The following is a 23,406-nucleotide window of genomic DNA, read 5'->3' on the forward strand; positions in this document are numbered from 1 at the left end:
TACTCACAAACTGCCTTGAGCTCTGTCAGTTTCCTCCTCCTCCCAACTGGAAGCCAGCATTAAGGAAAACATTCCCTCCTCTGCATCCGTCTCTCAGGCTAGTCTAGTAGAAGGATGACATCATCACTCCAGACATGCACCTGATTCTCAGGAAACTGCCCCTCCTCCAACAGACAGGTCATTGTTTTTTTTAAAGTGACAGAGACTGCCCTTCCCAGTATGTTCCTAGCACTGCGGAATGTGCTCCCCCTAATCATTCTATTTCTGTGTGTTCCCCCCCATTCTACTTCACATTGCCAGAACATAAAAAGCTCCCTTGGAGGAGCCACAGCAAAATTCATTTTCAGCTGAAATGCAGGTCAAATATTCACTACTGCTACATGCCAGTGATGCACTGTAAGCAGCACAGTTTGTTCTCATCTTTTCTGCCCCAGATTCAGAAGCAAAAATGATGCCTTTCCCCTTTTTATTTTATATGTTAAGTTTTCCAACTCACTTTATTCAACTCTACTTACTCTTTACCCACCTCATCCCCCTTCGTGTCTCCCATGTTTCAACATGCCTTTTCTTGCTCTGACCCCCACAACATACAACACACTAACTAGGATCTCACTAAACATTATTTGTGCATTTTGGCAAAGTATCTTTATTCAAGACTGCTGGCAGGTAAAGTACTTCCTGTTAACTCCAGATACCATACAAACCACCAGAAAGTTACACAATCTTATAGTGATACAGTGTCTGACCCAATCAATGATATATTCCTGGGGTTCTTCCCAACTGTGAGGCAGTAGCTATTAAGACAAGGGAGAGGGGTAATGCAAGTGGGAGTTTGTAGGGAGTTGTAGCATTACTCATTCAAGGCACCGCCTACATGGTGTGGTCATTTTCTAAAGTTTTCCCCACTGTTCCCTACTCTGGTTCAGTTCCACCAATATTAACCAGTTTGGGAGGCCCGCTGTGAAGTTCACTGCTTCTGGTGTTTATAACATCAGGTTATTCACAAGTGCTCTGAGCAGAATTACATGCCATAGTGCTAAATATGCAGCCACTTACAAAAGGCTCCCAATGTTAATCACAGAGTTGGTGCCGAACCAGTGTTGTAAACAGTGGAAAAATTACAGTAAGTTTTCTTAGAATAGACAGAGCCTTAGTGAGAGGAGACAGTTTAATGGTCAATATATCCAGGTTGGAATATCTAAACTCCTCTCAAACTACAGGCCAACCAGCTTTTCATCCTTTTGAGGTAGATACAGTTCAAGTTTTCTGACCAAGGGCCTCTTTCAGAACACACGGGACTTGATTTTCAAGGTCTTCTCTTACATATTAAAAAACAAACCAAAATAAAATCATGGCATTTTTAATAGCAATTGAACTTTGTCCCAGCATTCCAGACAAAATTTCTCTCAGAACCTCCAATAACGCACTGATTGCTTCCTGTTCTCCACTCAAGTGGCTGTATTTCAATAGTGCTATTTGTATACAGAATTTGGAAAGTGATTTTGACAAATAAGACACCACCTACTATCATGAAAGAGGCTTTATAAGTGTACTCCCTACATTTTTCCCTTCTCTCAGAGCCCCTTAAGAAGGCTACGCAGACCAAAACGGTGTAAGACAAGACTCACCTGCTGAGGTTCTACTTTATTAAATTTAAATAAACTTAAAATAAAAAGTCTCTCTTCTCATGCGTTCTGGGGTTGTACATGCTCCCTCCTTGGGGTCTGTGATTCTCAGTCCTGACATCTCTATAATCTCTCCCCTTGGGCTCACGGGTAGCACAGCCCTCCTCAAGGCCTGTGGTTGTTGGTTCTGATCCCTCCAGCCTGTGGTCTCTCCCCTTGGTTCAGGGGTTGCATAGGCCAGTGGTTCTCAACCAGGGGTACCCTGGGGGTATGCAGAGGTCTTCCTGAGGGTACATCAACCCATCTGGATATTTGCCTAGTTTAACAGCAGGCTACAGAAAAAGCACTAGCAAAGTTAGTATAAATTAAAATTTAATACAGACAATGACTTGTTTATACTGCTTTATAAACTATATCAATGTTTCTCAACCTGGGGGCGGGGTCACAATTTTATAATTATATGGTAAAAATGAGAAAGTAAGTACTGTTTCAATAATAGTGTGGTGTATTACTTTTGTATTTGTACATCTGATTTTTTAAGCTAGTCGTTTTTAAGAGAGGTGAAACTTGGGGTATGCAGGGCAAATCAACCTCCTGAAAGGGGTACAGTAGTCTGGAAAGGTGGAGAACTACTGGCATAGGTTTCCTCCTTGGAGCTGGTGGTCAATTGAAGCTTCTTCCTGAGCACCTCTCTTCAACTGAGCCCTAATGGCTTTTATGTTCAGGTGCTCATTATTCAATTACTATCTAGATAGGCTCCTTCTCCTTCAATTAGCTCAGCACGGATAGCCTGGGATCAGACTCTCCTTAAAGGAGCCAGCAACCCCATGACATTCTCTGAGAACTCTCTCCGTTTTTCTATAATTCTACCTCCAATTTAAAAAAAAAGGTTGGAACACTACCAGAGACAGCATACGTTACTGTGGCATATTGACTGAGCAAGGATTCCTAAGAGCAGTGATTCCTGGACTCCCTATTGCACAATGGCTGTGAATTTCACCTCAGCAATGCAATGCCCACTCCAGCCTCTACAGTCCAGAAGTCTCAAGGTCACCTATACACTCACTTAGTTTTCTGAAAATAGCAGTATATTATTTCTGAGTCATGCAATTCATTGACTATCATCCCCATGTTGGCTTCCTCCAGAATGACAGACCAAAACATGACACAGCATATACCTTACAATTACCTGGATTGTTCCACCCAAGTTTTACAAGTGTAAGAGATTCAGAATCTGGATTGGGTCAAACCAAACAGTTGTTACTGTTCTGTTCGCTAGCCAAAATCAATTGTCCTCCTCGCCTGCTCAGTGATCTTTACTATAAAAATTATGTGCCTGGAGCAAAAGACCATTTCATCATCATCATCACTGAAATCATTTCCACACAGCTGGACAAATATCAATATACACTGGGGGAAGACAGGGTAAGAAAAGTGAAACAATTCACATTAATTTAACCCATTCTGAACAACAGTTAGGGCTATGAATCAGAGTACATCCCTAGTGCTAATTATCCCTCTTATTTAGGTTCAGACTATCTTACTGACAAGATTTTATTACAGTACACTCAGTCATGAAACCCATTGGCTTCATGATTAGAGAGAGGAGATTCTATGCCCCTATCTACACTGAGAATTTTCAGCAATTCCCAGAGACCACTGCTCTAGTACCTCTGTATCTCTTCCAGTGCTTGCAGTAGCTTCCAAAGTTATCACCATGTCATCTAACCAGTTGTGCAACTTTGAGCAAGTCACTGCACCAGTATGTGCCTTGGTCTCCCCACCTGTAAAATGGGGATAGTGATACTTCTCTTCCTCGATATGGCACTCTCTCATCTGAAGGTTTCCGTACTAAGTATTGCTTTTATCTTTTCTTATTGTAATGCCTTCTTCAACCTTTGAAAGTAACATTTACTCCCTTCTTAATACTTCAAGTGTTATTCTTCATAATTTCACAATAATTTCCCCCTTATTGATTTTATTCTGGACAAGTTCCCTTTTGTTTACTTCTTGGAGTGTGCCCCAATGTCAATCAGCACTCGTTAAGAATGGTGCAGAGAGATCACTGGTTTGTTAGACTGCATGATTTAGAGTAGAAGGGAAGAGATCGCATTTGGCATGTGTCATGATTACTGCGGGAGCTGTGCCTTAGAAACCCCTTTGAAGTGCCTCTTGAATGCACCACTCAGTGACAAGTTTCATTACCTTCACCCCGCCTTGAGGGGAAACCTGCAATTCTATAACTTTTAGACTGGATTCCTGGATTGCAGCTCTCCTGTTTTCCAACCAGGATAACTCAAAAGGCCTAACTGTATTTGGCACTTGCAAGAAACTTCCCTTCAGGAGGCCCATGACCAGGGGCTGATTATAGATTCATAGATTCTAGGACTGGAAGGGACCTCGAGAGGTCATCGAGTCCAGTCCCCTGCCCACACGGCAGGACCAAATACTGTCTAGACCGTCCCTGATAGACATTTATCTAACCTACTCTTAAATATCTCCAGAGATGGAGATTCCACAACTCAAAAGAGACTCAAAACAACTTCTTCAAAACAAATGTATTGTTTATACATAGCGAACAGAGAAAATAGTTAAAACAACAAAAGCCTATAGTATCTGACCTTATTGAAACATTATTTCTTTACATGTTTTGGTAAATTCCATTTAATCCAGGTACCCCTAGCTTTGGGCAAGGAGAGATAAATAGACTGCAATGCTGCAGTGTCTGCCCTTCAGTACTGACCCTCGAGCTGTGGCTGACCATTCACCCCCTCCCTTTCCTTAGGGATGGTGGGTTGGTTCCTTTTAACCATCTAACATTCTTTTAATTGCTAGGCTCCCAGCTTTATCAAAATAGTATAGTACAGTGGTGGGCAACCTGCGGCCCATCAGGGTAATCTGATTGTGGGCCGCAAGACATTTTGCTGATATTGACCATCCACAAGCACAGCTCCTCGCAGCTCCCAGTGGCCACGGTTCGCCGTTCCCGACCAATGGGAGCTGCAGGTGACATCTTCCTAAAAATTATTACAGATTAACCCAGATCAACCCCCCCAGTCTCTATGATGTGTCATACCAAAATTATATTTAGGCATTACTCTAGTTTTTCAGCTACAGAGCACTGGTATTTTTTTAAATGAGTACCTCCAGGAAGCTTTTTCCACTAAATTCTAACTTTTATAATGGTAAGAGAAATTAGGGGCCTACATAAATTAATAAGGCTCTTTGAAGAATGCCAGCACAAATGTCTAACTTGTGACTTTTTGGCCTGGCACAACTAAACCTAATATTTTTATTGCAAGAAAGAGTTCAAACTCCACCTTCTCTCAAAAGTGAAAATGGCTGTGTTGGGTTTCACTGTCCCCATTTGTGCACATCATAAAAACCATTCACCTAAAGTGTGCTGAACAGCAGCAGATTAATACAGTTTGGCATTACTGCAGTCTCTACTCAAGAAACACAAAAGGACTTGAATATCATTAATATTACAAATCAGGACTAACCAGTAGAGTAGCATACAGAATTGTAACTGGCTCATGCTAGTCCTTCACTTTCATGTGAAATCAAAATTATTTTTAAACAGCAACCATCTTGTAAAACAGATTAGCCATGACTAAGTTTGGGAATATTATATAAGCTTCAAGTAGGATGCTAAATTTAGGGAGGGAAATCTCTTGCTCCCCCCAAAAAGCTAAATTCTAGTATCTGTTAGGAGAATGTGAAATAAATAAAGTAAAAACTAAACAATAATAGTTTTGCAACAATCTAAACTAAAAGCAAGGCCAAAAGCAAAACAGAATGCAAGTGAAAGCACAAGGCTGCACGCTCTTCCTCCCCGCCCCTCCCAACTGGTAGCCTTGGCTTTCAGTAACAAGAGAAGATAAGGGACTAATCAAGCAGAGTAGTGGGAAGGTGTAAGGAGGAGACATAGTCTGTAAGAAAGTGACCATATCCACAAGTAACCCTGCTCCTTACCCCTCCCATCAGGTACAAAAAGAGGCTGTCTCATTGCCCCTAGACTCAAGACCCCCCAAAACAGAACACGACCATATACTGGAAGGGGTTGTACCAGGGGAGGGGCACTACAAGTATAATTAAGTTTGTCAAGAAGAGAGAGGGAGAAGATGGCGCTCCATCAGCATGTGGAGCTAAGGGTCAGGAGAAGAACAGGGTTCTATTAGCATATAGAACAATAGTGAAGGGGGGGGGGGAATGTCAGCATATAAAAATAAGCCCAACTAATAAACCCAGGGTTGTGAGTGCAATCCTTGAGGGGGCCACTTAGGGATCTGGGGCAAAACCAGTACTTGGTCCTGCTAGTGAAGGCAGGGGGCTGGACTTGATGACCTTTCAAGATCCCTTCCAGTTCTATGAAATAGGTATATCTCCATATACATTATATAAAAAGCTTCAAAATATGCTTGCTTGTTTATCCCCAATAAATCCATCACCAATAGTACCTGCACTTTAGATCTACTAAATCATCATGAGTTACAAACTGAGTTTTCAGAACTTTATGCTACTTTCCCAAATACCAGACCCACTTATTGGAGCTTTATAAATTGTGTCATAGAAGGTACACCTCTACCCCGATATAACACGGAGCTATATACATGAATTTGGATATAACGCGGTAAAGCAGTGCTCCGGGGGGGCAGGGCTGCGCACTCCAGCGGATCAAAGCAAGTTCGATATAATGCGGTTTCACCTATAATGCAGTAAGATTTTTTGGCTCCCTAGGACAGCGTTATATCGAGGTAGAGGTGTATTACTTATGGAAATTATTTAATTTTCAAACTCTACAAAAGAAACCAAGCAAGCAAGCACCATCCTATATATTTTAAAAGAAAGGTGTCTACCAGTATGAGCCAGCATTCCATTGACAGAGACACCCTACCCAGACAGAACTAATAAAATAAAGCAAAAATAATTTTTTAATCTGTTAAGAGGAAGCAACACAGAGTAGTGGGTGAGGGAGGAAATGAATGACTGGCTATATGAGCTCAAGTATAGAAACTGCAAAAGGATGCACTGCAAATGAGAAGGAGAATCGTCTGTGCTTATTGAATAAATAATCAAGAGTTCCTAAATGACTTAGGGTCCTAAGTGCCATGAAAAGTCAATGGGACTTAGGTGGTTTAGAAAACAGGACTTTATGCATTTGTGAGAAATGTTCTGTTTTCAAAAGCACCTAAATCACATAGGCAGAGATTTATTTATGAATCACCTTGATTCCCCACCACCATCCTGCCAACAACTCCCTGGACCCAAACATTGCCACCATAAGGTAAGCAGATGAAGAACAGGGTAAGTGCAATGCATATTTCCAACATTACTCAAACAGAACTCTGGTTACAAAAGTTGGTTTACAACTTTCTAAGCAGTAGCTTCCATGGTTTACTTTTAAAGTTGTCTATTTATTTAACTAAAAGAATATTAGATTTTTTTAAGTCTCTAAGCTGGGACAAAAATCATATCTTTTCTTTGTAAGAATTACAATTTTGTAAATTATTTTAAGTCCCAAATTTAACAATCTCCCATTAGTATGCTACTCTGAATAAACTGAAGGGGTTTTTATTTTTATTAGTTTTGTCCCCCTAAACTGGCCTCATGCTTAATTTTTTTGACACTATTACTGATTTGTCCTTCCCACTGTCTTCCATTCACCAATATGACCCAATTATTCTGCTTTTGCCGAGTGAAGGCAGTATCAGCGGATTCGCTAGATGGTTCTTGTTGCTCTAGGAGAGTAGTATGGAGAGGTTTGGCTGGATAGGCATTTAGTGAGATGTTGAGGTCCTGCTGGGTGGTTTCTGAGGAGAGGCTAGCCTTGCCGGTTGAGGTACCTTCCAGCACAGCAGGACAATGACCAGCATCAGGATCCTGGGCAGTGGAGGAGATGGGAGACGTTCTCCTTGTGGCATCCTTCTCCTGAAGAGCAGGCGAAATGATGTTTGTCCTGGCTGTGATGTCCCAGAAGGCTGTCCTCGAGGTGCAAGATCTCCCTGCAGCAGCATCTCCATGGGTTTTCTTCAAGGAGGCGCTGCTTTTCCAATTGATGCTGCTCATCTGCGATATCCTGGAAAAGCACTGAGGATCTTCTTAGAGGCTGTTCCCTGATAGGCATTCCGTGGAGCAGCAGTGTTCTGAACACCAGTTGAAGATTTCTGTGGAATTGGCAAGGGAACGATCACCTTCTCAGTCTGTCCTGGAGTCTCTGAAGCAGCATGAAGATTTTATTTTGAAGCAGCGACAGTAGAATTAATCTTCAAAGCGGTAGTCTTCCTCAGGATAGTAAGTCAAGTCCCCTCCGCTCCTCCCCGCTCTCTCCCTACAACACTCAGCCTGGGAATGTGCAGAGAGAGGAGTGAAGAACATCAGAAGATCCAGGAATAGCAGAGGTGAGGCAGGGAGGGGGGAAGCAGAATTAATTGGTGGGAAGGGGAAAATAGCAGATGTGGGGGGTGAGAATTCTTGCATCGGGGGACAAAGCCACCTTAATAAATTTGGTAGCATTGGAAACACTAATTGTCTCACACAGAGTGGGTGGGTAGGGGGAGTTCAAAATCAGAAGACAAACTAAAGCCACAGTCTAATTAAAAAAAAATCATCTCTCTTGATTTTTGGGGTCTGACTCTTGATTTTTGAACTGCCAAGGTTGGCAATATTGTAACCAGATCCCCTCACACAGTACTTACAGTGTTGACTGGACCTAAATGAAGAAAGGACAGCCAGTAAAGTCCACCCACATGTTTGCTGTGGCACCTCTAAATGAAGGCAAAATACAAGATTTCCCAGCACTGAAAGCTCAACATATTTTGCAGGCCTCAGAAAAGCACCTTCACACTGAGCTCTTTCTTGTCAGCTGATGATGCCAAAGAAACAAATTTCTATCAAAGCTCAATTATGCTGGTTCTTCGCAAATTATTACGACCTGTTCTACTTCCTCATTCCATGCACAACAGATCCTAAAATCCTTTTCAAAGCAGTGACACAAACAACCCATTTCCTTTGGGTGGGACTTTGCAGAGCAACAATAGTGAGGGGATATGATGCCATTGTAATTTTATCACCAATGCAATGGTCAGCTGATAAAATAAGAAACAGGCAAATAGTATGATGATCATATGCAGTCTCACGGTATGGCTTTTAAAATTTTATATGTATTTTAACTAGGGCTGTCAAGCGATTAAAAAATTAATCGCGATAAAAAACTAATTGCAATTAATTGCGCTGTTAAATAATGATAGAATACCATTTATTTAAATATTTTGCATGTTTTCTACATTTTCAAATATTGATTTCAATTACAACACAGAATACAAAGTGTACAGTGCTCACTTTATATTTTTATTACAAATATTTCCACTGTAAGAAACAAAATAAATGGTATTTTTCAGTTCACCTAATACAAATACTGTAGTGCAATCTCTATCATGAAAGGTGAACTTACAAATGTAGAATTATGTACAAAAAACCTGCATTCAATAAAACAATGTAAAACTTTAGAGCCTACAAGTCCAATCAGTCCTACTTCTTGTTCAGCCAATCACTCAGAAAAACAAGTTTGTTTACATTTGCAAAAGATAATGCTGCCTGCTTCTTGTTTACAATCTCACCTGAAAGTGAGAACAGGTGTTTGCATGACATTGTTGTAGCCAGCGTCATAAGATATTTACATGCCAAATGTGCTAAAGATTCATATGTCCCTTCATGCTTCAACCACCATTCCAGAGGACATGCACCCATGCTGATGACGGGTTCTACTCTACAACAATCCAAAGCAGTGCGGACCAACGAATGTTCATTTTCATCATCTGAGTCAGATGCCACCAGCAGAAGGCTGATTTTCTTTTTTGGGTGATTTGGGTTCTGTAGTTTCTGCAGCAGAGTGTTGCTCTTTTAAGACATATAGAGTATGCTCAACACCTCATCCCCCTCAGATGGCCAAAGCATGTGAGGCCTAAAAATCTTTAGCTCATCTGGCACATATATATCTTGTGACACCAGCTACAACAGTGCCATGCGAACGTCTGTTCTCACTTTCAGGTGACATTTTAATTAAGAAGTGGGCAGCATTATCTCCTGTAAATGTAAACAAACAGGACTGAGTGAAGCTGTAGGCTCTAAAGTTTTACATTGTTTTGTTTTTGATGCAGTTATGTAACAAAATAAACCACATTTGTAAGTTGCACTTTCATGATAAAGAGATTGAACTATAGTACTTGTATGAGGTGAATTGAAAAATACTATTTCTTTTATCATTTTTAAAGTGCAAATATTTGTAATAAAATAATATAAAATGAGCACTACACAGAATACAAAGTGTACAATTGAAATCGATATTTGAAAATGTAGAAAAACATCCAAAAATATTTAATAAATTTCAATTGGTATTCTATTGTTTAACAGTGCGATTAATCGACAGCCCTAATTTTAACATTTTCTGATTTTAGATTTAGCTGTAAGTTTCTTTATAATACTTTTGGGTTTTTTGTGGACCAAGGCTGTTGCGATTAATAAACTTTGTTCTGTTCGTGGTTGCTTCAGTTCCTTTCAGATTTCAAATGAAGAAAATAGTGACAGACTTATTAGGATAAGAGCTGTGATGATAAACTATGTATATCTGTGAGACTAACTTCACCTTAAGGAAAAATGGCCCCCTTCACATCTACATAGATAAAAGCCAAACTCTAAAGAAACACTGACTTCATCATCCAGAAAACGTTTTTCTTGCATGTAAGTTGTACTTCATATTAGAAACAACCCACAACCCCAACCTGCACACACCACCTTAGTAGAGAGTCTGGACTATTAACCCTGTGACACGTTGGACCCCCTTCTGGGATGTCATCTGGTGTGTTGGGATTTCACTGAGCCAGCCTGCTCCACTAGCCTGGGCTCCCTCTCCCTGTTTTGCTGAATCAGGCTCTCCGGCCTCTGGCAGCGCACACACACTGGTGGAGAGCATCAGCTGTAGAAATACACAGAGGCTGCAAACAGCTCTCTATGGGAAGGTTCAACTAGGAAATTGCCCAACACTCAAGTGTAGCTTCCCTCTGGAAAGTATACCCAAGATAATATTGTCTTGCACTGTATAGAAATAGCTGCACAGCACAAATTCATAAAAATTCACCCTCTCCCTCAATAGGAAGAGAAATACGCACAACTTCTCCCCCCACTCCAGTTATAAATTGCACAAACTGGGTTATGTTATAAACAAGAAATACATTTATTAGCTATAAAAGGTAAATTTTAAGTGATTATAAGAGATAGCAAACAGAACAAAGCAGATAACTAAGCAAATAAAACAAAACACGCAAACTAAGCTTGATTCACTAAAGAAACAAGTTACAAAATGTAATTTCTCACCCTAAATGTTGACTTTAGGCAGGATGCAGAGTTTCTGTAGCTTAGATTTCCAGTTATTTCTCTTTACGGACTAGACTCCTCCGTCTCAGGCCTGATCTACACTACGAGTTTAGGTCGACTTTAGCAGCGTTAAACTGAATTAAGCCTGGACACGTTCACACAACGAAGCCCTTTCTTTCGACTTAAGGGGCCCTTTAAACCGGTTTCTTTACTCCACCTCCGATGAGGGGATTAGCGATAAAATCGGCCTTAGCGGGTTGGAATTGGGGTAGTGTGGACAGAATTCGACGTTATTGGCCTCCGGGAGCTATCCCGCAGTGCTTCATTGTGACCGCTCTGGACAGCGCTCTCAACTCAGATGCACTGACCAGGTAGACAGGAAAAGCCCCACGAACTTTTGAATTTAATTTCCTGTTTGCCCAGCGTGGACAGCACAGGTAACCATGATGGAGTCCCAGGATCGCAAAAGAGCTCCAGCATGGACCGAACGGGAGGTACAGGATCTGCTCGTCATATGGGGAGATGAATCAGTGCTAGCTGAACTCCGTAGCAGTAAACGAAATGGCAAAATATTAGAAAAGGTCTCCAAGGCCATGAAGGACAGAGGCCATAACAGGGATGCACAGCAGTGCCGCGTGAAAATTAAGGAGCTAAGGCTTCTACGCGGAGCTGCATACCATGTTAGGGGGTGCAGCCACCACTACCCCAATCGTGTGCTATGACTCCGTCACTGGAGAAACACACAGGGAAGAGGGTTCGGGGTACAAGGAAGAGGAGGATGAAGATAATGTAGATAGCTCACAGCAGCATGGAATCGGAGAAACCAGTTTCCCAAACAGCCAGGATATGTTCATCACCCTGGACCTGGAGCCAGTAACCCCCGAACTCACCCAAGGCGTGCTCCCAGACCCTGAGGGCACACCGGGGACCTCTGGTGAGTGTACCTTTGTAAATATTACACATGGTTTAAAAGCAAGCGTGTTTAATGATTAATTTTCCAGCTACTGGAAAAGTCTGTTAACGTGTATGGGGATGGAGCGGAAATCCTCCAGGGACATCTCCAGAAAACTCTCCTTCATGTACTCCCAAAGCCTTTGCAAAAGGTTTCTGGGGAGGGCTGCCTTATCCCGTCCGCCATGGTAGGACACTTTACCACGCCAGGCCAGTAGCACGTAATCTGGAATCATTGCATAACAAAGCATGGCAGCGTATGGTCCCGGTGTTTGCTGGCATGCAGACAACATCCATTCCTTATTGCTCTTTGTTATCCTCAGGAGAGTGATATCATTCACGGTCACCTGGCTCATATGGGGTGATTTTATTAAGGGGACTTTCAGAGGTGCCCCTTCCTGCTCTGCTGAACAGAAATGTTCCCCGCTGTTAGCCACGCGGTGGGGGGGGAGGGGTGAAGTGATCATCCCAGAGAATTGGGTACGGGGGGGGGGAGGAGGGAGGTTAGTTGGGTTTGTGCTGCATGTTAACCCGGGAACCGCAGCCCCTCCTTTTACATTGCAAACCCATTTTAGATGGCCAACCCAATGGGTGCTTGGTATCGGAAATGAGGGTGCTACTGTTTGAAACCATTCCCACATGGTTAAGAAGGTTAAAAAAAGCCAAAAGACTGTGGCTTACCATGGCTGCCTGCAAGCAGAAATCTGTTGCCTGGCACTGCGTGAGTGATCTCTCATACCAAACCGGCAGGCCCTCAATATAAGAGGAAAAATGTGACCTTGTAGCGAAAGCACATGTGCTGTGTAATGTGAACAGTAAAATTTAACGTGAAAGAGTGTACCCATTGTTCTCTAAAATGTATCTTTTTTAACCACCTCTCCCTTCTCCTCCACCAGCTGCAAATGTTTCTCCTTCACAGAGGCTAGTGAAGATTAGAAGGAGAAAACGGCAGACTCGGGATGACATGTTCACGGAGCTCCAGATGTCCTCCCACGCTGAAAGAGCACAGCAGAATGCGTGGAGGCAGTCAATGTCAGACTACGGAAAAGCACAGTATGAACGAGAGGAGAGGTGGCGGGCTGAATCGCAGGATGAACAGAGCAAGTGGCGGGCTGAAGATGATAGGTGGCGTCAGCTTGCAGACAGAAGGCAAGAGTCGATGCTCCAGCTGTTGGAGCATCAAACTTATATGCTCCAGCGTATGGTTGAGTTGCAGGAAAGGCAGCAGGAGCAGAGACCGCCGCTACAGCCCCTGTGTAACCAACAGCCCTCCTCCCCAAGTTCCATAGCCTCCTCACCCAGACGCCCAAGAACACGGTGGGGGGGACCTCCGGCCACCCAGTCACTCCACCCCAGATGATTGCCCGAGCATCAGAAGGCTGGCCTTCAATAAGAGTTAAAGTTTTAAACTGCAGTGTGTCCTTTTCCTTCCCTCCTCCCCCACCCATCCCGGGCTACCTTGGCAATTATCCCCCTAGTTGTGTGATGAATTAATAAAGAATGCATGAATGTGAAGTAACAATGACTTTATTGCCTCTGCAAGCGGTGCTCGAAGGGGGAGGGGAGGGTGGGGTGGTTGGTTTAAAGGGAAGTAGAGTGAACCGGGTGGGGGGGTGGGGAGGAGGGTTCATCAAGGAGAAACAAAACAGAAGTTTCACACCGTAGCCTGGCCAATCACAAAACTCGTTTTCAAAGCTTCTCTGATGCGCACTGCGCCCTGCTGTGCTCTTCTAACAGCCCTGGTGTCTGGCTGCGCGTAATCAGCGGCCAGGCGATGTGCCTCAACCTCCCATCCCGCCATAAATGTCTCCCCCTTACTCTCACAGATAGTGTGGAGTGCACAACAAGCAGCAATAACAATGGGGATATTCTTTTCGCTGAGGTCTGAGCGAGTCAGTAAGCTGCGCCAGCGCGCTTTTAAACGTCCAAATGCACATTCCACCACCATTCGGCACTTGCTCAGCCTGTAGTTCAACAGGTCCTGACTACTGTCCAGGCTGCCTGTGTACGGCTTCATGAGCCATGACATTAAGGGGTAGGCTGGGTCCCCAAGGATAACGATAGGCATTTCAACATCCCCAACAGTTATTTTCTGGTCCGGAAAGTAAGTCACTTGCTGCAGCCGTTTAAACAGAGTAGTGTTCCTGAAGACGCGAGCATCATGAACCCTTCCCGGCCAGCCCACGTTGATGTTGGTGAAACGTCCCTTGTGATCCACCAGTGCTTGCAGCACCATTGAAAAGTACCCCTTGCGGTTTATGTACTGGGTATCCTGGTACTCTGGTGCTAAGATAGGGATATGGGTTCCATCTATCGCCCCACCACAGGTAGGGAATCCCATTGCAGCAAAGCCATCCACTATGGCCTGCACGTTTCCCAGAGTCACTACCCTTGATATCACCAGGTCTTTCACTGCCTTGGCAACTTGGATCACAGCAGCCCCCACAGTAGATTTGCCCACTCCAAATTGATTCCCGACTGACCGGTATTTGTCTGGCGTTGCAAGCTTCCACAGGGCTATCGCCACTCGCTTCTCAACTGTGAGGGCTCCTCTCATCCTGGTATTCTGGCGCTTCAGGGCAGGGGAAAGCAAGTCACAAAGTTCCATGAAAGTGCCCTTACGCATGCAAAAGTTTCACAACCACTGGGAATCATCCCACATCCTGCAGCACGATGCGGTCCCACCAGTCTGTGCTTGTTTCCCGGGCCCAGAATCGGCGTTCCACAGCATGAACCTGCCCCAGTAACACCATGATTTGCACATTGCTGGGGCCTGTACTTTGTGAGAGGTCTATGTCCATATCAATTTCCTCATCACTCTCGTCACCGCGCTGCAATCGTCTCATCGGCTGGTCCTGGTTTTGCTTTGGCATGTCCTGGCTCTGCATATACTCCAGGACAATGCATGTGGTGTTCATAGTGCTCATAATTGCCGCGGTGATCTGAGCGGGCTCCATGATCCCAGTGCTATGGCATCTGGTCTGAAAAAAGGCACGAAACTAGTATCTGACGGAGGGAGGGAGGGGCGAGTGATGACATGGCGTAGAGGTACAGGGAATTAAAATCAACAAAGGTGGCTGTGCATCAGGGAGAAACACAAACAACTGTCACACAGAATGGCCCCCCCAAAGACTGAACTCAAAACCCTGGGTTTATCAGGCCGTTGATTTCATGGAGGGAGGGGGAAGCAAATGAATACAGAACAAATCTATTTTTTACATCTTAAGCTGGCAGACGACGGTGCAGCATGACTGATAGCCCTCGGCATCTTCTGGGTGCTTGGCAGAAAATACTGGGCGCTTGGCAGAAAATAGCATACTACGACTGATAGCCATCATCGTCGATACTGCCCAGGTGCCCATGATTGACAGCCACTGCAGTACGACGACGACGGATACCAGTCGTAATATACCATCTTCTACCAAAAGGCAAGGGGCTGCTGCTGTGTGCAATGCAGCCCCACGTCTGCCAGCCCCACGTCTGCCAGCACCCAGATCACCGATGAAGGCTACCAGTCATACTGCACCGTCTACTGCCAAAAGGCAATTAGCTGCTGCTGTGTAGCAATGCATTACCACATCTGCCGGCACCCAGAGGACATATGGTGACGGTGAGCTGAGCTGAGCTGAGCGGGCTCCATGCTTGGCGTGATATGTTGTCTGCACAGGTAACCCAGGTAAAAAGGCTCGAATCGATTGTCTGCCGTTGCTCTGACGGAGGGGGAGGTGCCTGACGACATGTACCCAGAACCCCCGCGACACTGGCATTCAGGCATTGGGATCTCAACCCAGAATTCCAATGGGCAGCGGAGACTGCGGGAACTGTGGGATAGCTACCCATACTGCAACGCTCCGGAAGTCAATGCTAGCCTCGGTACTGTGGACGCGGTCCGCCGACTTCATGCACTTAGAGAATTTTATGTGGGGACACACACAATCGGCTGTATACAACCCATTTCTATAAAACCGGCTTCTATAAATTCGACCTAATTTCGTAGTGCAGACATACCCTTAGTCTGGACTCAGCCCTTGCCTTTCCCTCAGCTTAGTTCCTTTGTCTCTTCAGGTACTTTTAGCGGTCTCACTTCTTGGGTGGGAAGGGAATGAAGGTAGAATCCTGTTTGCCTTACTCCCCAGCCTTAAATAAGATTTACATAAGGCGGGAATCTTTTGTTTCCCAGTCTTGACCTCCCCCTCCTTTCAGTGGAAAATTACTAGAAGTCCAAGATGGTGTTTAGTACCAGGTGACAGGACCACCTGATCTAGTAGTGTCACAGCTATGTCCCAGGATGCCTTTCAGGAAGGAGAGAGATTAGTATCTTCACAGTCTTATTGTTTCTTCCTAATGGCCCATCAAAGCTGATGGCCTGTTGTCTGGTGGGTGTCTCCCAAATACATACACACAGTTGTAATTGACAGGTTTCAGAGTAGCAGCCGTGTTAGTCTGTATCCGCAAAAAGAAGAACAGGAGTACTTGTGGCACTTTAGAGACTAACAAATTTATTAGAGCATAAGCTTTCGTGGACTACAAGAAGTGGGCTGTAGTCCACGAAAGCTTATGCTCTAATAAATTTGTTAGTCTCTAAAGTGCCACAAGTACTCCTGTTCTTCTTTTTACAGTTGTAATTGTTACATAGTCAATATTATTAGCTTCAGATACAGAAATGATACATGCATACAAATTGGATAAACACATTCAGTAAATCATAACCTTTCCAAGGATATCTCTCACATGACCCATCTTGCATAAAACCTCTTAGTTATGCCATATTCATATCATAATATTTCTATGAAGACTATGGAATGTAACATCACAAACCCCTTTGCAATTATTTCTAAAACACCAAGTAATGAATTCTGGGAGCTCATTCAAACCACTTGATCTTAGCCAATCTAGTTTCTTTAATGAATTTGTATAAAGAAAGCTTTTGATTGTTTAAACACACACACTTCTACTTTAAATGACCTGGGTGTACCTTCATTGCTAAATTGACAGTGTATAAACTTTAATAAAAATTCACTTCAGATGAGGAGAATCTTTATTTCAATATGATAAATAACTGAGATAAGGGGAAGAAATCAAAATACCTAATTTTTCAGGACTCAGTTTTCTATGCTTATTTCAATCAGTGAGCCATTCTTCTGGTAGAGGATTTGGGGAACAAATTAGACAATTTTACTTTCCTACCAATTTTTGAGTTACTGGCTTCCAGACAACAATGAAAAATATCTGAGTTTAAGATGTTTCTTTGCACTGAAATAATTAGAAGAAAGCCTTGTTTCAAAGTCTTAAATTTGGCACACTATTAGCCCAATTTTATTAGCATTTCTTGGCACATTACATCTGAAAGAGTATTGTATTATTAGATGCTGCTCAGCAATGGCTGGGGCCCTGTGTATTCTTGCTATGGCTTGCGCTCCATATATTTCAGAGTTCGCCACAGAATCAAGCTCATTTCATGAATTCATGCAGCAGGTTCTAAGCTTTCACTTTCAATGAGAGTGTCTAGTTCTGGCTCTTATGGCTATAAAGAAAACCTTCTAAATGTGATCTAATACAGTGTTATCTTCCCAAGTCTGTAAAGAGACAGACTGAAACAATAGCTCTGGTTGTAAACTGTTCTCCTTTATCTCTATGGGGTTTTTAACTCTGAAAGTTAATGACAACAATTTAAATGTCAGCGTTGCTAACCACTTTCACTGCCAAAAATTTTAATAGAAATTTCCAGCCAATAGACCAGTGGAGTTTCACCACTAGAGGACCTGAAGTCCACAGAATTTAGGCCAGTATGCTTATTCATCATTTTTGGATGCACTGGCAGATATTGGGACAGGCACAGCAAAACAGCTGCCTGCTCTCAAAGACAGGCAGGAGAAAAGAAAAAATGATTACTCACTTTCTCATAACCAGCAACAAAAGGGTCCTGTGGCACCTTATAGACTAACAGACATGTTGGAGCATAAGCTTATGCTCCAACACGTCTGTTAGTCTATAAGGTGCCACAGGACCCTTTGTCGCTTTTTACAGATCCAGACTAACACGGCTACCCCTCTGATACTTTCTCGTAACCGTTGTTCTTCGAGATGTGTTGTTCATGTCCATTCCAACCAGGTGCGTGCGCGCCGCGAACAAGCCAGCCAGAAGATTTTCCTTTAGCAGCGTCCGCAGGGTCGGCCTGGAGTGGCGCCTTCATGGCGCCCAATAGAGGGCCCTGCCGACCCTCCACCCCCTCAGTTCCTTCTTGCCGGCTACTCCGACAGAGGGGTAGGAGGGTGGGTATTGGCATGTACATGAACAACACATCTCGAAGAACAGTTACAAGAAAGTCAGTAACTGTTTTTTCTTCTTCAAGTGATGTTCACGTCCATTCCAACCGGTGACCCAGGTGACTTCCTACTGCCAAGGAGGACTTGCCTGACTTGATCCGAGCAGATCAGTTCCACAGTGTTTACCATGGAGCATCCAGGCCATGAGGTGAAGCGACTCCAGGTTCGGGTGCTGGAGGCAGCCGTGGTCCTGCGTGATCAGGTCCAGGATCAATGGTAGATGATCAATGGTAGAGCGGGGTCGCCACAGACATTTCCAGGAGCAAGATGAACCAGTGCTGGCGCAGCCATGCCAGCGCTATCAGTACAACCCGGACCCAGTCCCTGCGGAGCTTGAGGAGCACCTTGTGGACCAGAGGTATTGGTGGGAATGTATAGAGCAGGCTGCCCCCCCCCCCGCCCCATGGGAAAAGGAAGACATCTACGATGGACCCCAGGCTGCAATTCCTGAAGGAGCAGAACAGTTGACATTTCCTGTTGCCATGAGTGGCAAACAGGTCTATCTGGGGAAAACCCCAGAGATGGAAAATTGAGCTCGCTAGATCCGGCTGGAGGGACCACTCGTGGCTGTGAAAGGTCTGGCTGAGATTGTCCACTAGCTCGTTCTCCACTCCTCGGAGATATGACGCCTGCAGGTGTCTTGAGTGCTCCACGCAGAAGTCCCACAGTGTGAGGGCTTCCTGGCACGGGGGAGAGGAGCGTGCACCCCTGTTTGTTGATATAAAACATCGCCAAGGTGTAGTCTGTGAGGACTGAACACACCTGCCCACTATGAGGGTTTTGAAAACCTGGCAAACCACCCTCAGCTCCCTGACACTGATATGCAGAGCGAGGTCCGCCTGAGACCAGAGACCTTCAATTCTGAGGTCTCCCAAATGAGCTCCCCAGCCCAGATCTGAGGCATCTGTCACCAATGAGAGAGACGGCTGAGGGCTGACAAAGGGCATTCCCGCACAAACCACCTGAGGGTCAAGCCACCACAGGAGGGAGTCCAGTACCGGATGGGGCAGAGTTATGATGCTGTCCAGAGTGTCCCTGGCTGGCTGATAAACAAATGCCAGCCAAGACTGGAGTGGGCGAAGTCTGAGTCTGGCATGCTGGCCTACATAGGTGCACGCAGCCATGTGCCCCAGCAGTTTCAGGCAGTTCCGTGCTGTGGTCGCGGGGAACTGTCTGAGGCCCCGTATAATGTCTCCTAGTGAGCGAAACCTGGTTTCCAGGAGGTACGCCTTGGCTTGGGTCGAGTCCAGGACTGTGCCTATAAACTCTATCCTCGTTGAGAAGGAGACCTAGTTTGAGGAAGGTCCTTCTTATGAAGTCGACCTGACCCTCCACTTGGGGTCTGGAGCAGCTCTTGATCAGCCAGTCGTCAAGGTATGGGAAAACCTGTATCTGGCGCTTGTGCAAGAATGCCGCAACAACTGCCATACGTTTGGTGAAAACTCAAGGAGCCGCTGACAGGCCAAAGGGGAGGACAGCAAACTGATAGTGGCCGCTGCTCACCACAAATCTGAGGTAGCGTCTGTGATGTGGGACTATTGCAATGTGGAAATATGTGTTCAAGTCGAGGGCAGCGGACCAGTTTCCTGTATCCAACGAGCGGATAATGGAGGTTAATGAGACCATGCAGAATTTGAGTCTTTTTACAAACTTGTTGAGCTGCCACAGGTCCAGAATGGGTCTGAAGCCCCTGTTGGCTTCTGGTATTGGGCAATACCAAGAGTAAAACTCCTTGCCCCTTAGCTCATGAGGAACCTCCTCCACTGCCCCCACTGAGAGGAGGGACTGCACTTCCTGAATTAGAAGTTGCTCGTGAGAGGGGTCCCTGAAGAGGAACGGGGAAGGGGGTTGGAGGGGCGGGAGGGCACAGAAGTGGATGGAATATCCCCTCTCTATCATGCGGAGCACCCAGCAATCCAAAGTCATGGCACATGTAGGTACCAATGACATAGGGAAGGGTAGATGAGATGTCCTGGAGGCCAAATGTAGGTTGCTAGAGAAGAGACACCATAAGACACCATAATAGAGGCCCAACTTAAATGTATACCCCAAATTAAGAAACACAGTAAAAGAACTAAAAAAGAGCCAGCGTGGCTTAACAACCATGTAAAAGAAGCAGTGAGATAAAAAGGCATCTTTTAAAAAGTGGAAGTCAAATCCTAGTGAGGTAAATAGAAAGGAACATAAACACTGCCTAATTAAGTGTAAAAATGTAATAAGAAAAGCCAAAGAGGAATTTGAGGAATGGCTAGCCAAAAACTCAAAAGGTAATAAAATGTTTAAGTACATCAGAAGCAGGAAGCCTGCTAAACAACCAGTGGGGCCCCTGGACGATGGAGATACAAAAGGAGCATTTAAAGACCATAAAGTCATTGCGGAGAAACTAAATGGATTCTTTGCTTCAGTCTTCACGGCTGAGGATGTTAGGGAGATTCCCAAACCTGAGCCGGCTTTTGTAGGATGTTAGGGATCATTAAAAAGGGGATAGAGAATAAGACTGAGAATATATTATTGCCCTTATATAAATCGATGGTACGCCCACATCTCGAATACTGCGTACAGATGTAGTCTCCTCATCTCAAAAAAGATATACTGGCACTAGAAAAGATTCAGAAAAGGGCAACTAAAATGATTAGGGGTTTGGAACGGGTCCCATATGAGGAGAGATTAAAGAGGCTAGGAGTCTTCAGCTTGAAAAAAGAGGAGACTAAGGGGGGATATGACAGAGGTATATAAAATCGTGAGTGATGTAGAGAAAGTGAATAAGGAAAAGTTATTTACTTGTTCCCGTAATACAAGAACTAGGGGTCATCAAATGAAATTAATAGGCAGCAGGTTTGAAACAAATATAAGGAAGTTCTTCTTCACGCAGCGCACAGTCAACTTGTGGAACTCCTTACCTGAGGAGGTTGTGAAGGCTAGGACTATAACAGCGTTTAAAAGAGAACTGGATAAATTCATGGTGGTTAAGTCCATTAATGGCTATTAGCCAGGATGGGTAAGAATGGTGTCCCTAGCCTCTGTTTGTCAGAGGATGGAGATAGACGGCAGGAGAGAGATCACTTTATCATTGCCTGTTAGGTCCACTCCCTCTGGGGCACCTGTCATTGGCCACTGTCGGTAGACAGGATACTGGGCTAGATGGACCTTTGGTCTGACCCAGTACAGCCGTTCTTATGTTCTTCTTATGTAGTTGTTGGGCAAAAGTCAGCATGGTTACTGTAAAGGGAAATCATGTCTTACTAATCTATTAGAGTTCTTTGAAGGGGTCAACAAATATGTGGACAAGGGGGAATCCAGTGGACATAGTGTACTTAGATTTCCAGAAAGCATTTGACAAAGTCCCTCACCAAGTGCTCTTACGTAAATTAAGTTGTCATGGGATAAAAGGGAAGGTCCTTTCATGGATTGAGAACTGGTTAAAAGACAGGGAACAAAGGGTAGAAATAAATGGTAAATTCTCAGAATGGAGAGGGGTAACTAGTGGTGTTCCACAAGGGTCAGTCCTAGGACCAATCCTATTCAACTTATTCATAAATGAACTGGAGAAAGGGGTAAAAAGTGAGGTAGCAAAGTTTGCAGACGATACTAAACTGCTCAAGATAGTTAAGACCAAAGCAGACTGTGAAGAACTTCAAAAAAGATCTCACAAAACTAAGTGATTGGGCAACAAAACGGCAAATGAAATTAATGTGGATAAATGTAAAGTAATGCACATTGGAAAAAATAACCCCACCTATACATACAATATGATGGGGGCTAATTTAACTATAACAAATCAGAAAAAAATCTTGGCGTCATCGTGGATAGTTCTCTGAAGACGTTCATGCAGTGTGCAGAGGTGGTCAAAAAAGCAAACAGGATGTTAGGAATCACTAAAACGGGGATAAAAAAATAAGACGGTACTCGGGCTGTGGTGCCAGTGCTGATGGGAGATTCGGTACTGTGGCCAGGGCTGGGCCAGTAAGTCCATCAGTGCCGAGCTCGATGGTGCCAGCAGGGTCAGAGCTGGAGCCCTCGGCGGCACCGTTGCCTGGAGAGACAGTGCCAGAGCTGATTGTGCCAGCGGTTCCGTTACTTCAGACAATGGTGCTGCTGTCGGCGGTGCCAGCGTTGTCTGCGGCACGAAGGACGCAAAAGATACCAACACAGTCCAGGATCATGGACCGTGGACCTGACCCTGGCAGTAAGCACAGGGTGTCCAAAAGGGCCACTGAGAAGACGGCTGCCACTGCTGCGGCCACGGTGCCGGGTATGGCTGGTGGCTCCAGCGTGACCTGGACCTCCTGCTCCGTGATCTGCTGGAGCGATAAGAGTCCGCCTCCGACTCTGAGGTCTCCAAGTAGGAAAATCATGGAGGAGCTGTACCCTGGGTCGCTGGCGAGTGGTGCCATGAGGCCAGGGAACGGTGTGGCCCCTCTGTCTGCACGGGCGGTGCCGGGGGCGCCAGGGACGGAGAGCAGCGGGCCATCATGGCTTGCTTGCCCCTACAGTGGAATGGAGGGCACGCGATCACCAGCAACTTGTCCCTCCTCCGAGGGGAGGACAGCACCGGGAGGGACATCAGGTCTCTGGCCACTTTGAACGCCTCCAGCGTAGATGGGAGCTGTATGTCACCCTGGCAATCCAGTGACCGAGGAGGGTTCAGACTCGACTGGACCCCAGCCAGGGCAAGAGTCGACAAGACCCTGGAAGGTTGCAGGGAGTAGGCGGTCTGTCCTGATGTACTCAACGCCGCAGGCCCCTTAGGTTTCAATTGCAGGGACCGACCCCTCTCCGGTCTTCTTTACCGGCACCGGGGATTGAGAGCAGTGCCGCACTGAGGTGGACTTCTTATGGCCCGAGCTGTGGCAGTGCCAGGGGGCCTTAGAGTCCTTAGCTGGTGCCGTTTCGTGCACCACGACGCGCAGTGCTCCGGCGCCAAATAAGAACGTGCTCGGTGCCGGTTTGGCAGGTCCTGGGTCAGAGTGTGGCCTTAACGCTGCCTCCATCAACAAAGGTTTGAGTCTCTGTTCCTGGTCTTTGAGGGTTCTGGGACAGAAACCCTTACAGATACGGCACCTCTCTTCCTGGTGACTCTCTCCAAGGCACCGCAAGCAGGAAGAGTGAGGATCACTCTTAGGCATAAACTT

General features: G+C 45.1%; 1 protein-coding gene across 23 annotated transcripts in view; it reads right to left on the bottom strand.

Moving 5' to 3' along the window:
* USP54 (ubiquitin specific peptidase 54) overlaps window positions 1-23,406 on the bottom strand; it is a 236,926-nt gene that overhangs the window by 188,343 nt on the left and 25,177 nt on the right. The window contains exon 1 of one of the 23 annotated variants that reach the window (XM_005285602.5): window positions 8-103. The exons of the other annotated variants lie outside the window; for them this stretch is intronic. The gene's annotated coding sequence lies outside the window, so the exon portion shown is untranslated. Of the gene's footprint in view, window positions 1-7; window positions 104-23,406 lie in introns of those variants that run through there. 23 annotated transcript variants of the gene reach the window in all.

This window comes from Chrysemys picta, chromosome 7 (genome assembly GCF_011386835.1).
Source record: "Chrysemys picta bellii isolate R12L10 chromosome 7, ASM1138683v2, whole genome shotgun sequence".
NCBI classification, from domain to species: domain Eukaryota; kingdom Metazoa; phylum Chordata; order Testudines; family Emydidae; genus Chrysemys; species Chrysemys picta.